The sequence below is a fragment of the Passer domesticus genome, chromosome 5 (assembly GCF_036417665.1).
Source record: "Passer domesticus isolate bPasDom1 chromosome 5, bPasDom1.hap1, whole genome shotgun sequence".
Lineage (NCBI taxonomy): Eukaryota > Metazoa > Chordata > Aves > Passeriformes > Passeridae > Passer > Passer domesticus.
In genome coordinates this window covers 48,581,560-48,597,437 of record NC_087478.1, presented here as the reverse complement: position 1 = coordinate 48,597,437, position 15,878 = coordinate 48,581,560, and positions in this window count along the sequence as shown.

The following is a 15,878-nucleotide window of genomic DNA, read 5'->3' as shown; positions in this document are numbered from 1 at the left end:
CAGAACACAGTCCTGGGAGGCACCTCAGTGTCCTGCTCTCTGGATCTGAGAAGGCAGGTGGTGTTACCAGCATGAAGCTTACACTTTGTGTGGAATATTTGTTCTTCTTGAGAATGTCCTGTGTAAAAGCCAACCAGCAGCTGTTTTTTTCCTAAGGGAATGTCCTTTAGCACCTCGTGCCTGACCACCATCCTCACAAACCAAACAGAACTAAGCTTCTGCCTCCTGAAAGATGGGAGTTCATGGCTCATCACCCAGCTGGGTCCTGTTGGTGCATGACAAACAAGCCAGTGAGTCCCAGGAGAAGAGAGCAAATTGCAACAATGCACCGTGTCACTGCTTTGCCCTGTCCCTTGGAAGCACTATTTCCAAAATGACGTGGAACGAGGAGTTAACTCTCATTTGTTACTCAGCTACTCTTGGCTTGTTTTGTATATTTGTGTTTGTGTATTTGGGCTCAGCAAAAAGCTGCTCCTCAACTTGTTCACAGAACAGGATTATTATTATCTGCTGCCTGACAGCAGGGTTGTGAGAATCGAATAAGTAGTTTTTGAGGCACTGGGAGAGGGATGAAAGTCATTCGAGAGCAATGAAGTGCTCTACCAAGTGCCTTTGCCTGATTTCCCCGCACACAGCAGCATCCATGTGGGCTCTGAGCTGCGCCTGTTCATTAGGTGGCACTACAGGCCCAAAATTCCACATGTGGGAGCGGTCTCCAGAGGGCTCTGCTGGGTCTGGACAGGGCTTTGTGGGCTCGGACACTTTGCTGCCCTATTGGCATATATTTTTCCTGGGGAAATATGCTGTCCTGACAAATAGTGGAAGAGCACAGGCTTGGTATTGCAAGTGCAAAGCAGCAGGGACTGAGACTTCTGCTACAGCTGTCCGGGATTGAAGCCTCAAAGAACTGCAGGGGGAGCCTGTAATTGCCTGGGGTAAATCCCATACCAGGGACCTGCAGCCCACCCTGCTCACCCTGGTTGCACCAAGGCAGTGCAACGGGGCTGCTGCTTTCCTCTGAACTGGGAGACAGCACAGTCAGCTCTCTCAAAGACCTCATCCATTCTCCATTTGCTTGTGGAGAGGTCTCAAAGATGATCCAGAGACACATGGTCTTCAAGGAGAGGGCACCATGCCACTGTGCCTGCTCCTTTTGCCGCTGCTGCAGGGCTGGCAGCGGTGCCTGACACCTGCCCCGGGGCCTGGAGCCTCCTGTGCTTTTGAGTAAAAAATACACAACACATCGCAGGTTGTGCCTTTCCCACTGAAACATCCTGAGCTGAACTCAAATTGGGAAAGTGCCTATGTTCTCTTACAACCCTTCCAGCCACCTTCTTCCTCACCTTGATTTCCTTGGCATTTCCCTGGTTAAATGTTTACACAAGTCTTCAAAGCCAGGGAGTGTGCGGGCAAGGTCTGGGAGTGCTTCCCTTGAACAATTTGGTTTGAGGTGTTTTAACTCCCTCCTCCCATGCTGCCGGTTTTTCCTGGCCTGGCACAGTCCTGGCTCTGCTAGGGCACACCTGACTTGGCTGACAACTGACACAGCTGTTCCCATCCCGGTGCTCCACTAGAGCTGAGCCTGGGCTCCTCCATTCCAGCTGGCAGCTTAGTCATTCTCTAGCCCTGGGTCAGTAACCTGCAGTCTACTCAGTGCCCCTCTGTCTGAAGCTGAGAGATAAATGCCCTTGAAATCTGAAGTAACCACGATAATTTTATTTTGAACAGGAAAATGGACTGTTTTTTCCCCTTATCTAATTGATTAGGAATGTCAAATATTCTTTTCTGTACACTGTGCATGCCTCTTACTTATGTAGGAAGCAGCTGGTCTAGGGAAAGAGCCAAATGCTTTTTTTAACTAGAAAAAATTGAGCTTTCTTTTGGGACTTGGGGGGCTGTCACTGTATTTCATCGTGAGTTGACAGATAGAATCCATCTCTCTGCTTTTCCTTCTGCGTCCTGACATGTCTCTGGGAAATGCCTGCCATGTCCCTGCTTCAAAGAAAACTGCAGGTGTCTGGGAGAATGGAGGTGAGGAGGGGTCGCTGGGGCAGTCAGGCCAACGGGATGTTCACACCTCAGGAGCCACGTCTGGGCACCTGACTGACATTAGAAAAAAAATCTTGGCTTTTGTCTGGGTGGATTTCTGTCTGCTTCTATTTTTGCACATTGCTGAGCAGTACTAGATGCAGCAGTTACTATCTAGAGGATGATATTAGCTTTGCATCCGCGTGACTTTCTAATTCTTTCTGTAATGGGCTTAAAATGGAGTGTATGTTCCCTTTTTTCTCAGTAGACAGTTATGCTTCCCATCTGAAATTATTCAGCCTTACACTGCACTTCAGAAAAACCTTTCTTAGGAAGAGCCTGAAACTGCAGCGTAGGTAGATTTGTTTCTGAGGAAAACTGTTGCTTCAGCAAGATTGACAGGTATAGCTCTGTCTACTTTCAAAACTCAATAGAAAGATGGTTCTTGGCACAGTTTGGCCAAATGAGTGATTGAACCCCCTTAAAATATGTAGGACTCTGTAAGATCACTAATTATTGTAACCCTGGAAATTCAGGGTGAGAAAGTTGCCAATGAATAGAATTATTTTGTAGAATAACTTGTAAAAAAGTGAAGAAAAAGTAGAGATGTCACTGTAAATCTGTCACTAAGCATGTACCCCAAAGCAGACTGCTGCAGCTCCCCATGACCAAGGCCAGTGGTATTCATAGAATCCTAGAATGGTTTGGGTTGGAAGCGACCTTTAAAGACCATGTAGTCCAACCCCCTTGCAATGAGCAGGGACATCTTCAACTAAATGAACCTGCTCAGGGACCTGTCCAAGCTAATGGTGAATGTTTCCAAGGATATGTCATGTACCACCTCTCTAGGCAACTTCTCCCAGTGTTTCACCACCTCACAAAGCCTTCTATCTAATCTGAATAGATCCTCCTCTAGTGCTGGGTGTTGGTAGTTTGTTATGAGGGGATGTGCAAAAGACATGGTAATTAAAACATGAAGAAGTAATTTTATCTCCAGTAACATCTCTGTTCACCAAAGGAGAGAGGAGCAAGTGGTCATGCACTGGTGGATCATTGAGCCACTGGGGTTGGCATCATTTGCAGGAGGTTTATACCTGAGTGAAGGGAGCAAGGAGATACCAAACAGATGGGGTAGTGTCCTACATCTCCTTTTAGAAATGTTCATGTGACTTCTCAGCCATGGCTGATGTCACCACCATTGCTTCCCACTTTCTGTGATACAGATGAGCTTGGCATTCAGATGAACATCATGTATCCCAGATGTTTACCTGGTGCAAGTGGGGGACAAAATAGAGCTAGGGATGGACTTTCCCAGTCAAAATAGCACACATTCCACGTCACAGGTTGCTATGGAAGTGATCATTCTGACAGTCACCTTGAAAATGCCTCAGTTTGGTCAGTTGTCATGGCACTGACACAGCCCTGAACAGGCTCACACGTGAGGTGACCAGCAAAACCCATCACTTATCTGCACAGGCCTCCAAGTCTGAGTCCTGAGGAACATTAAAAATGGTTTAAAGAGCACATACACAGCCTGATCTGAATATACTTCTTTCATATTCTTGTTGTCTGGTGCTTCCAAGTGCCATTTGAAACGTGGATTCATGATTGTTATTGGGGCTGTGGCCAGAATGACTCTCTTAAAGCTGAATATTCAGCAGTAACTGAGCTGCTGAATGCTGCTTGATGATCTTGTAAGAACCAGGGAGCTGAAAATCTTGATTTCACCTGGTCTGGCAGAAAACACTGGGATTTATTTAATCAGCTAGCCAAACAACCTTCAGCATCCCTTAATAGAAGAGGCCAAGCAACAAACATTTGCTGGATAAAAGTTTCCAGCAAGGTCTCAGGGGCAAAGGGGAGATCTGCCAGCAGTGCTGCCCTTTGCCACTGAGACCTGGTGTCCAGGGGCTGCCCTGGACATAGGGGCAAGTATGGACAACCTGGTTGTTCCCACCAGGCACGAGGACCCCTGTATGTGCACAGTAATTTGGCCTAAGTGTTTGGATTTGTCTTTTCCAGGTTTTTACTTGTGTTATCAGGAGCTGGTGAATTGCCAAAGGTTTGGCAGCTGATAAAAACAAGTGCCATGCCAGATCCAGGGAAAACCCCACTCTCAGATGTGAGTTGCTAGCCCCAGCAACTCTTTCCTGTGTTTTGAGGTCCCTGAGGGACATATTCTTTGACAGCACTGTTGAAGGACAAGGCATACTCTGCATGTTGAGCAAGATGCATTTTGCTGAGACAGTGGTTCCCATGATCAAGTTTAAGCAATAACTGTAGCTGTTAAATAAATCAAGAGAGGAGCTGTGCTCCTGGACTTGCTGCTGCTTGTCGTACACTGGTACATTGTACTCCTGAGGTGGGATTCACTGTTCTTGGCATTTGCCAGCTAAAATTTAAGCACCTTAAATTGAACTGAGTGAAAATGAAGCAGTCAAACACTAACAGCCTTTGTCTCCTTCTCTAGACAAAAGAGAGTGTTGAGCACTGCCACAGCATGATTCATCCCAAGCTTAAAAAGTTTAAGCCAGGGCATCAAGTTCTTTTTCTGGACATGCCCATCTCACTCTGTAGATCACTGGGGGAGATGAGACAGCTGGCTGAGACTTCAGAGCCAGTGGTTAGACATCTGTTGTAAGGTGAATCCCACTGATGTCCACCACACAAATTTGGGGATGCATAGAGGGCACAGCAAACACAGGGGCAGTACAAACACTCAGACTTCTGCAGGGCTGCATGCTATGTTCTTGCTCTGCCCCAATTTCCTGCCTAACTCCTGCTAATCTAGCTCCAGCACCTCTTTGACACAGTTAGCTTTGTTCAGAAATCATCTTTCACTGACCAACCTCTTGCTGATGTGACTGACCACATACACCCTTGTAGCAGTGGACAGGCTCACCTTCTGATAGGAGAAGAACAGACCAAAACAGTGCCAAGAAGATCTCACCTTCACAAAGCATTTGTTTCTGCCCAGAACACAAATCCTTACTCAGAGGCAGGAACTGACGTTTGAGCCCAGACAATGCAGGTAGGTGGGACCTTGGATCTGGCTCTTCTGGATTGCCTCAGGAACATCAGTGTGCAAAGTCAGTCCTTGAAACAAATGAGCTCAAATTCAAGTGTCAGTGGGCAAGTACACCAAATACCTACCAGACCTGCCACGTGCTGCTCCACAGCTGCATCTGTCCCTCTTGCCTTGTGCCAGGACAAGGCTGGCCAGTTGAGCGAGCTGTTGACTGAGGCAGGTCCATTTTGCCCAGCAGCCTGGGTACTCATGTAAGACAGCAGAAATCTGAGGAGACACATATATAGCCCAAGTGATGTCATTTTGTGTGCAAAGGCCTCAGTTTGGTTTAAAGAAGGACAACTCCTTTCTTTCCTGCACCTGTTATTTAATCAGCAATCCCAATAATCCTCAGACAAAAGAGATATGGATCTGATCAGCCCCTTTGAGACTGTTGATTGACGCTGCCAACAAAGAGGGGTGTGGTATCTCAGATGTTAAATTTTTCAGGAAAGAAGAATAAACAAACCTAGTTTTACTTGGATTTTTCCACAACACAGACATTTAAATACAGTCAGTTGGGTGCCAGTGACACTGTCATTGGGAAGAGAAATCCCAAAGGAAAGAAAACTGACCACAAGCCAAATGAAAACTGAAGAGCCAAGGTGCAAGTAACAGGGGTTCCCTTCATCCCAGTCCGGAAGCCTGAAATGTCATGAAGCTGTTCATCCCCATGTAATGTACATTGTTCTCTTATTCTGTTATATTTAATCTGGCAATAAATCAGAATGTGTGATATGGCTGCTGTGATTAGCTGGGTACGGATGCCTTGGTAGCCTGAGAATAGTTACACAGCAGTGCTTTGGGATGGCTGCCTAGCTTCCCTGGAGATGTTATCCTGCAAAGCGGTGGGAGAAGTGCTCAAGAGCCTGCTGCTGCCCACCAGAAAGCAGAGGGGGGGGCGAGCAGCCCAATCCCAGGGCTCTCACTCCTGTGCAGTGCTGGGAATGGGCAATCCATGGCAGGGGATGAGCAGCAGCCCCGCAGTGCCGATGCTCCCGGGAGCCATTTGCGCTGACCGACCCCCACACAGCAGGGCCGAAAAACAAAAACCAGCCCAGGAGGGCCTTGTTGTGAGAAGGAAGTATTATTTAACGTACATTGTGTTGGGAAAGGAAAACAAGGGTCCTGGCACTGAGCCAGGTCCATTGGCCTCTTTTTTTTTTTTTTTTTTTTTCTCTTTTCTATTCTTCTGGGCAATTGTTCCAGTGAGGACAATTTTTTTTTTTTTGGTTGTTTTTTTGCTTTGTTTTGTTTTCTTTGGTGTTTTTGGAGTTGACAATGCACGGGGTAATTTCTTGGTGCTTTTCCTGTGTTTTGGCACAGGGACTGCCCGAACGCTTGGCCGGGTTTCCTGTGGCAGAGCCGCCACTGCCAGGTCCACTGGCACCAGCACCAGCACCGGTCCATGGGTTGCATCATCAGTCAAAGAGGGGCTTCTCGACTGCCCCAGAGCTGGGGGGCAGGAGGGAAAGGCAGAAGTGTGGGCAGAGAGGTGAGTCAGTGTGGAAAGGCAGCACACATTTCTGCAGGGTGACTCACCAGCCCTTAGGAAGAAAAAAAATAATAAAAAAAAATTCCAGCCAAATTCTTTCAGGGAGGTAAACAAGGTCACACAGCGCGGCGAGATCCTGTTTACCTGACACAGGACGTCTTTGCAGAGCCTGGGCTGGAAGCAGGGACGTGTTGACATGACTGAGGGTGGCAAACACAGGGAAATGGGGCTGGGGGCCGCTCTCAGCCTGAAGACCCCACCTTCACCACAGCAAGGAGAGGGTGAAACCTTGCACTGGGGTGGATGCCGTGCTCTGTAGAGGCTCTCCCTGCCACCCTGTGGCTCTGCCAGGAGGGAGAGCAGGAGGAAAGGGACCACTGGGGGTGATGGCAGGGCTGTGCTGGCACTCAGTGCTCACCTCCAGCCTTTGCCATGCTGGTGGCCTTGGAAGACCTGACCCACTGTTGCCCACTTGCCCCTATGCCATCATGAGTGAGTGCTTTCCCCACGGCCCCACGGGGAAGTGCCGGTGGCCACACAGTTAATGAGAGCCCATTCCAGACGCTGACTGAGTGTTTTTTCCTGATAACAAGACGTGTGTGAGTGTATGTCGCTGTCGCTCGGGTGAATATCCTGTTCTTGCGACGGGCCAGGGAAGCGGGGGGCAGCGCGGGGGACGGACGGACGGGACACGGGGCAGTGTGCCGGGATTTCGCATTCCTGGCATTCCTCTCTTGGCCTGCAACTGCAAAACAGCCCAGTGGGAAGAACAGGGCACCCACTGGATGAGAAAGCCCAGCTCTCTTTCCCAGCAGAGCCAGGTATATACGGGAGCAGAAGTTCCCCTTGGATTCAGCTCATAATGATCATTTTCTGTTGTTCCTTCCCCTTCCACAACCTGCAACTCATCAGCCAAACTGCACTTCTCACCGTATCCAGACGGTGAAGGATGGATAGTTGGCATTTCCCCTACTCCAGGTGGCTGTTGGGAACCACTGTGGTGGTGGAGGACACCACTCTCTTTCTCTCAGCATTGCTTCAGCTCCTGGGGGTGCAGGAAAGCCCCCACAGCCCTGCTTCATTCCTAAAGAGAGCACAGAGCCCAAGAGTGCTGCTTTGCTGGCTGCCTCAACCTGCTCCCAGCTCCTCCACCCTTGCAGAGGTGAGCCAGGATCAGCAATTCAGATATTTCAAGAACTCTTTTCTTTCTTTCTTTCTGCCTTTTTTTTTTTTTTTGCCTTTTTTTTCACTGACACGCCAAACCAAACAAGGCAAGTGCTGACCTTCGGCCAAAGCTATGTCATGATGGTTTTGTCCCACAGTCAAATCACAGTCTTCGGGTCTTGCACAACCAGGTACTTGGAAAAAAGAAAGAGTTCTTTCTTCTTTTAGAGCACACCCTTGTTCCACCTACTCCAGCTTCCCACTTTCCCTTTTCACAGCCCTCTGTGGTTTGGTACCTTTCTCAATGAAATAGGCACATGTCATAGCCCCATTGACTATGAAAAAGAAGGAGAAGGAGACTCCCTGGCTCCCACCACCAGCTGCACACACATGTGTTGTTACTGGAAGGGGAAGGGACCCCAGGGAGGACAGAGGACAGTGCCTTTGGTCACATGCAGAACACTGGTTTTGAGGAATTGAAAGCATGTTATGTCTGCAAAATTGCAAAAAAAACCCCAAAAACCAAGGATGCTTCTACATTTTAGGAAGTGGCCAGCACAGCCATTCCTAGGCCTGGACAGGCTTTTGGGAAGCTCTCAAGGGAGTCCTGGTGACAGACTTCCCTGCAGCCATGGGAGGAAAACCTGCCATGTGCAGCTTCCATACCCAGGCTGGGCATGCAGCAGGGATCTCAGCCTCACCCTGAGCCTGGTGCCTCTGCCCTGGCACTGCTGGGGGGAGGAGCTGGCGAGGTTTGGGGTTTGTTTGTGGCTTGGTTGGGGCTGCACACTTGCCACAAACACTGTGATTTTGGTCTGTGTGTTTCTTTGCTGCACTGCTGGTGGAGGAATCCCTGCAATAGCAGGTCAGGGGATCTGTGGGGACTGCAGTCAGCCCCAGCTAAGGTGCCTTTGCTCAGCAGGGAGGCAGGTGCTTGCTGTTTCAGGGCCTGTTTCTGTAGGGAAGAGCTGCTGTGCATCAATCCCAATTTCTTCCCAGCATAGAAGGCCTTTTTACCCCTCCCTGGGAGGGGACTAAGCTGTGCTGCAGAACAGCACTGAGTGCAGGACAAGGCAAATGGGGCTTCTGCACTTGGAACTCAGCCTCCCAGTGCTGCACAGAGCCTCCCTCCAGAGCTGTTTATTCCTAAATCCATTACATTCAACTTCTTTGAAATGCCTTTCACACCTGCAGCTGAGGAGAGCCCTGTTATTGGGGAAAGGCAGGAAGGTTTTGGACATCATGTTGACAAGTGCCTTAAAAGCATATTTGGGTCTGTAGGAGAAATGGTGTCAAGGTCTGACACTTGCTGGCAAAGTCAGTCCCATTCTCAGAATTGCCTGGGAAGGGGTGTGCATGTGTCCTGTACTGCCTAGAGAAAAGGTCCAAAGATCAGGAGCTTAATCAGAGGCACAAAAGCTCCAGTAACTCAAGGATTTCAGCCCAGCCCAGAGCTCCCAGGCAATCCAGCTCCTTGGGAATGGGAAAACCCCAGGAGGGATTCGCTGGACTCTCAGAGGATTACAGTGTGAATGACTAAACCTGTTAGGTCACTCGAATGATCTGATTCCTTTTATGGTCAAAATCAAGTGTCAGAAACACAGATTTCCTCTTTCCTTAGAACTGGGTTTTCTCAGTACCACAAATCAGAGGATGCAATGCTAAAATTAAGTGTCTGAAAGCACATGCATAGTGTTGCAATCGTGCTGCCTTGCCCACTGGTCTGTGTAATGCATGAGTTGGGTAACAAACAATAGAGGTTGGAAATAGCCAGGACGGAGATTTCCTCTTTCAGCTGGAGAATTGTTTCCTTGACTGGTGCGTGCATAAGCCAGGTGGCAAAATGCTTGCCCCGACCAAGTTTCCTGGCAATCAGGAGGGGTCTTTGGGTGAGGGGTGGAAAGGAGTGAAAGAAAAAGTTCCCAAAAAAGCAAATCCTTCCTTTGGGCTTTACCTTCATCCTCCCACTCCTTTACAAGTCCACTGTGTCTCTCCATAACTGGTTCTGGCAGCTCCTCACAAACTCCTCAGGTCCTTTCTGAACCTGTGGATGGGATCTCTGGGCATCCCATACCAGCCATGGAGAGCTGAGATATCCAAGGACCTCTGCCAACTGCCAACACCTGGCACTGTGACCTCTGCCATGCAGTGGCACGTTCCCCAGGGAGCCAGGTCCTTCCAGCACTGGGAGCAGCAGACCTTGCTGCTCTGCCCAGTCAAAGCAGTGCAGTGACCTCCTCTCTTAGCCTGCACAGGGGCCAGGTGGAGCCTGCTCTGGCTGAGCACGGCCATCCAGGCCTCACCTGGCCCTTTTTCCCTCTGCTCCGGTTCCATGAGGACTGATCACAGCTGAAATTCAGGACCCACCCTCCTTACTCCCAGCTCACACTGGTGACACTTCGGATTTGTGGCCACAAGGGTTCCACATGCCAGGGGCACCTCCAGCAGCGATGATCCTTCCCCATCTGCACCACAGCACAGACAATGCACCACAGCAGCTCCGTGCCAGCTCCCAGCCTTTGCTGCCCCAGGGCCTCCATTTCCTGGATGGGTGTGCACATGCACCCAGATTCCTTGGAGGATTTTTTAATCCAAGCTTGTAAATATTCACGTTTTCCAGCTAGGAAAAAAAAAAAAATCCCCTGTTGTTGGTTATCCTTCTTCAGGGCTAAATGGTGTCTGGCATCAGCAAGTCTCCAAGCACCCAGAGCTTCTCCTACACCCTTCCACTCAACCCTGGTCTTTCCCCAAAAAGAGAAGCAGCTCCTTAACCCAAACCACTCCAATCAGCTAACCTCTTGTTTGGGAAAAACCACACAGGATGAACTTGCAATGAAATATTTGACTTTCTAGGTTAGGGAAGGGAAGAGGGTTCAGTCCTGCATTTGGGGGTGGCAGCTGGCTTCTCATCTGTGTTCAAAGTGGGAAACTGGAGCAGATTTTGTGTCCCACATGGCAACAGCATCTGGCTGCTCCTTCCTGGCCATGAGCTTTGAAATCATCTACAATAAATAAATAAGTACAACAATAGGTCACAGCATACCCGGTGGGACTACCCATGGAAAAGGGAAAATACGTATCATGGGGAAAAAAACTGCAGATCCTGTTCAGCTGCTCCTTTCTGTTTCATTTAACACACTTGAAGGTGGCCATGCTGGGAAAATGCCTTATTCCATTACTGGGCTGTTCACACCTGCTTCAGTAGAGCCAGGAGAGCCTCATCCAGCCAGTCCTGAGTGCAAGGAACATTTCAGCCCTTTCACAGCCATCTGGCTGCATCCCACTGCAGCTGGGGAGGTGCTCTGGTGTGCAGAGCACCCCCACCCCTCCCAGGGGACAACCTGCACCACTGGCTGTCACCTCGCTGCAGCAGGCACTGGTCCTGCCCCTCACGGACCAAGAGCCTCATCTGGATTTGTGCATCCTTCTGGGAGGGAGCTGCTCCTCATCCAGCCTGGGATGCTGGAAGCAGGGTCCCCTGCGAGTGAGAGGTGTGCTCCTGCTTCACTCCACCGGCCAGAACTGCCTCAAACTTTCCAGGGCAAGGCTGTGCTGTGATTGTGGTGTTTTGTCCATGGCTACCAGGTTTATGGGACACCAGGGAGACCCCCTTTTCCTCCCATCCCCCTCCCACTGCAAGCATTTTGTTTTTCTTCTTAATTAGTGGAAAAAATTCCTGAACCTGTTAGAGGAAAGGAAGGTCTTTCTCTCACTCTCTCTCACTCTCTCTCTCTCTCTCTCTTGCTCTCTCTCTCTCTCTGTGTCTCTCCTCGGTCAATTACTGAAATACAAACAATATCCATGGTCATGGTGAAACATTTTTTCCACCTAAATGTCACCTCTGCAGATTTTAAAGGCACAGGCCACTTTGCACAGTCCCTCAGCATGAGAGATGCCCAGGAGGCATTGCAGGCACCCTGCAGAAATGCAGGCACTTCCCAGAACTGTTCCTCACAGACACCAATCAGTGTGGTCAGCGCCATGGCAAACCCCCCTGCCCTCCTTTCTGGGAGAAGCCAACACCCCGCATGCCCAAATGTCAGCTCTCCTGAGTACCCTCCCAGCCTGCTGATAGCCATGAATCCTGCTGATCCCCACCCAAGCCCTGGGGAGTCCTGGAATCCCCTCCGTGGGGGGGGTGCAGGTGAGGAAGGGCTTCTTTCTGGGAGCACGCCTCGGTTCAGCCATCAGCACTTTTCCTGTGCTGACCTCATTTACTTTTGTCTCTGATGTTGTTGCCCGCAGCTGAAGAGACCAACAGTAGCTGACACCATCTCCTCTGCTCTCCCCTGGGTCTGTGCCGAGATTCCTGCTGAAAAATCATTTATTTTCATGCAGAAAACAGCCAAGCAGGGTCTGGGTTTGAGGACAGGGCCTGCCTTCACTGACTGCACCAGTCACCTTTGCCAGGGCCAAAGTTCGGGATATTTGGGAACCTGGGAGTTTCCAAAGCTGCTGGGACAAGACCTAAGGCCAAGCTGCTTGCCTGGTAGTTCTGCACCATCCATTGAATTTTTGCAGCATGTGCAAAAAAAATTCACAGCAAACATTTTGAAAAGTGCATCGACTGTCAAACCACAAACCTCCCTGCTGCTGGGTCCCTGCCGTGTTTGGGTTGCTGCTTAATCCCTTGCAAACAGCTTTATTGAGATAGAAATAACAAAGTAATAAAAAAAGGGGGTTGTTTCCCTTGAGGCTGCCTTTACTCCAGACTTTGCTGTGGATCCAAGGCAGTCCATCATGCCAGAGTCCTATGTGGAATCTGCCTGACTGTGGGAGGAAAAATAGTACGTGAGCCCTGCCATAATTTTATATTTTGGTATCTTTAATCTCCTGGCTCCTCTGCCAAGAGCTTCACGGATCCACTGTTAACTCCTTGTGTAACCCAGTGTCTGCACTCCCTGCAGGGAGGCCACAGCGTTTGGGGTTACCTCCTGTTCCTCTTAGCACTCAGGTTTTCACTCTGCCCTGCCACAGAATCCACAAACAGCTGAGGCTGCCTGGCTTCCCTGCAGTGTCTTTTAAGATGGGAAATTCCCAAGCCTGCAACAAGTTCACTTGGTCACGGGCAGCTCGTGGATCAGGGAGGGGCAGCACCCTTTGGTCACGGGCTGGCTGAAGGCGACTGAGGAACAGCTGCATGCTCAGGCAACGAGGTTTTGTTGTGGGTTTTTTTTCCAAAATAGCTTTCAATTCTTCGTATTTTCCTCCTTCTTTGTACCCTGCTTTTCCCTTGGCATGGCTCGCTTCTCCATCCCTGGGGCCTGCCAGGTATTGGTGCATGGACAATGAGATGGGGCCACACTCCAACACATCCCTATCCCACCCTGGGATAAAGAGGAAAAGCACTGCTCTCCACGGAGCTGTCTCCAGCCAGGTCTGGATCCTGGGCAGGGGAGGCAGCAGGACACGGTGGCTGTCAGGGTGGGGGACAGCTTGTGCCAGGGAGGCAGGAGCTGAGCACGGGGAGGAGAACTGCGTGGGCTTTGTGCCACATGGCTGGGCTGGAGAAGGCTCTTCCTTCCAGCCACAGCCAGGTGTGCAGAGAGTTTAAGCCCTTTGTATTCCTGAGTACCAACAAAATAAGCAGTCAAGGGTTTTCCCAGGTCTGTTCTTGCAAACAGATTTTTCACTTCATTTACCCATGAGACAGATTTAGTGTTGCAAACTGTCAATGCTAAAAACCAGGAAGTCTGGCTCTAGAACACAAGGGTTTTCTCCTTGTGCCTGAATAACCCCCAGCCTTGCTCTCCCATCTGTGTGCTGCTTTCAGGAGCTGTGCTATCACAGGGGGATCCATTGCTGCAGCCTCCCTCCCCTGCCTGGAAGGCTGGATGTGTTTCCTCCACCAAAAGATGAACCTCCTGTTGGATGACAAATGCCAAGACTGGGCCTTTAGGTAAAGTAGCAGTTGGGCAATTAAACCAGACACAGCTGCCAAAACTCAGTTGCACCTCTGAGATCACCTGTAGCAGTGGGTTCATCAAGCTGCAGGAGAGTTTCCAACAGCATGCTGCCAGGATTTATTTCCTGGCTATATTAAAATTTATTTCCGGGATTTATTAAAGCCTGGCTTTGTGGGGCGGGTGTAAACCACTGCTCCACCCTTGAGAAGCGGCACAGCTCCCTCCTTCCTGAGTTCCACGCTGGGCTGTGCTGAATGTGCACCAGGGTGCTGGGGCAAGCAAGCAGCACCTCAGCAAGCCCCTGGAAAAGCCCCTGGAAAAGCCCCTGGACAAACCCCTGGACAAGCCCCTGGACAAGCAGCTTCCAGGAATTAGGAACCTGGCTCCAGGTGCCAGGGCTCACAGCCTCTCAGCACCAGTTCATTCCAAGCTGTTAAAAGCACAGGCTGCACTTGGGGTTGCCTGGGGACCTCCATGGATAGGCACTGTGCTGGAGCCTGGGACACCAAGCCCTTCCTCCCACTCCCCAGTCCAGGATGGTGCTCCCATGTTTCCTTTGCCTTGTACCCCTCTTTGCACCCTTCTTTTCTCAAAGTCCCTGCTGACAGCCCCTCAAGCCCAAAGAAGTCTCATGCCAAATATCTTTCTTTCCCCTGAATTATCCTCTGAAAATCATCAAAGTGGGGATTGTGATTTTGCCTGTGTTTTCATTCTTTGGGGCACATAGAGCTCACTGTTACTCCCTCTCTTTGGGGGATCTGAGAAAACAGGTCGTCACCCCAAAATGATCCAGCAAGGTGCACACGTGTGAGCATCGAGCTTGTCCTTTAAGGACATCCTGGATTACTCCTACACGCTGCTGTCCCAGGTTCACCACTGCAGCACAAGTCTCTGCTTGTGTCTCCTCACAGCTGAGCCATGGACTGAGGGTGCTGCACATGTGCCAGGGGGATGCCAAAATTGAGGCACAGGGCAGCACCTGCCTTTGCTCCCCACAGCATGGCACCCAAATCCAGGTGTGTGACACATCCCTCGCCGGGAGGAAAGGGAAATGCAGCAGCCTTTCTGGCCAAGGGAAGCGCTGCTGCTGTCTAGACGAGGTGACTAAGGAGGGAAGGGGCCAACTGTTTGTACAGCTTTGGGAAGTGTAAACAGCACCGACTGTCCTGAGCCCTTCAAAGCAGAGGAATCCGGAGATGGGATGAAAGCACAGGGAAATTCTGGCCGGGTGTCCTAGCAGGGCAGCTGAGGAGAAGGGGGCCTCTTCAAGACAAAAATCCCAGCACCTGAGTCATTTCAAACCAACCCAAGTGAGGAAGGAGGAGCGCGGCATGGCTGGCCATGGGCAGGGCTGAGCGTTGGCTCTGAGGACTTTCCCAGCTTTTGTTGCTTCTCTCTGCAATCTCAGAACAAGTGTCCTGAAAAGGAAACTCGAGGCCCTGAAAATCCTGCTGTGCCCTGCAGTGAGGCTGGTTTGGCCTCTGCTTTTCATTCAGCTCACAAAAGAAAGAGAAAATGCTGTTCAAGAGGTGATTTCCTTTTTTTTTTTTTTTTTTACAACTTTAAATACAGTACTGAGTATAAATTAATCTTACATTAAAAAAAAAGGCAAAAAATTTAAAATAAAATAAAACAAAACCTCACCATATTTACAAACCAAAAGAAACAGATTTTTTTTGGAACAGGGTAAGAAAGTGTCTTAAGACTTGAGGGCTTGGGGCTGGAGGGAGGGAGCAACGTGCTGCCTTGGCAGTGGTACGAGAAGTGCTGTGGGCTTGCAGGAGGTGAGGAATGGCTCCCTCCACAACTCGTAACAGCTCCCAGGCTGTGCCTTTGGCTACTTTCCCCATCTCCCTCCAGAGCTTTACCTCACAGCAGGGCTGTGTGCGAGGGGAGAAGTGCCATGCGATTGCTCTGGGCAGGCATTTTCTTCATGTATGCAGCACCCAGCACAGCACAATCCAAAACCCCGACTCCAAGGTGATGCTGGGAATGCCCATCACATGTAACAGTTCTGCTAATGGTTACTGACTATTACCTGTGCAAAACCAGCCCTTGCCCACACAGTCCTGCTCCCTCCTCGAAGACAGGCAGTGGCCCAGGAGGGACTCTGCAACTGACCCTCCAGATGTTCTCTGGGTCCTCCTCACTCAGAAGAGCTCATTTCTGTCTCAGGTGGCTCCTGCCACCTGTGAAGACCATCCTCATTTCTTTCTCT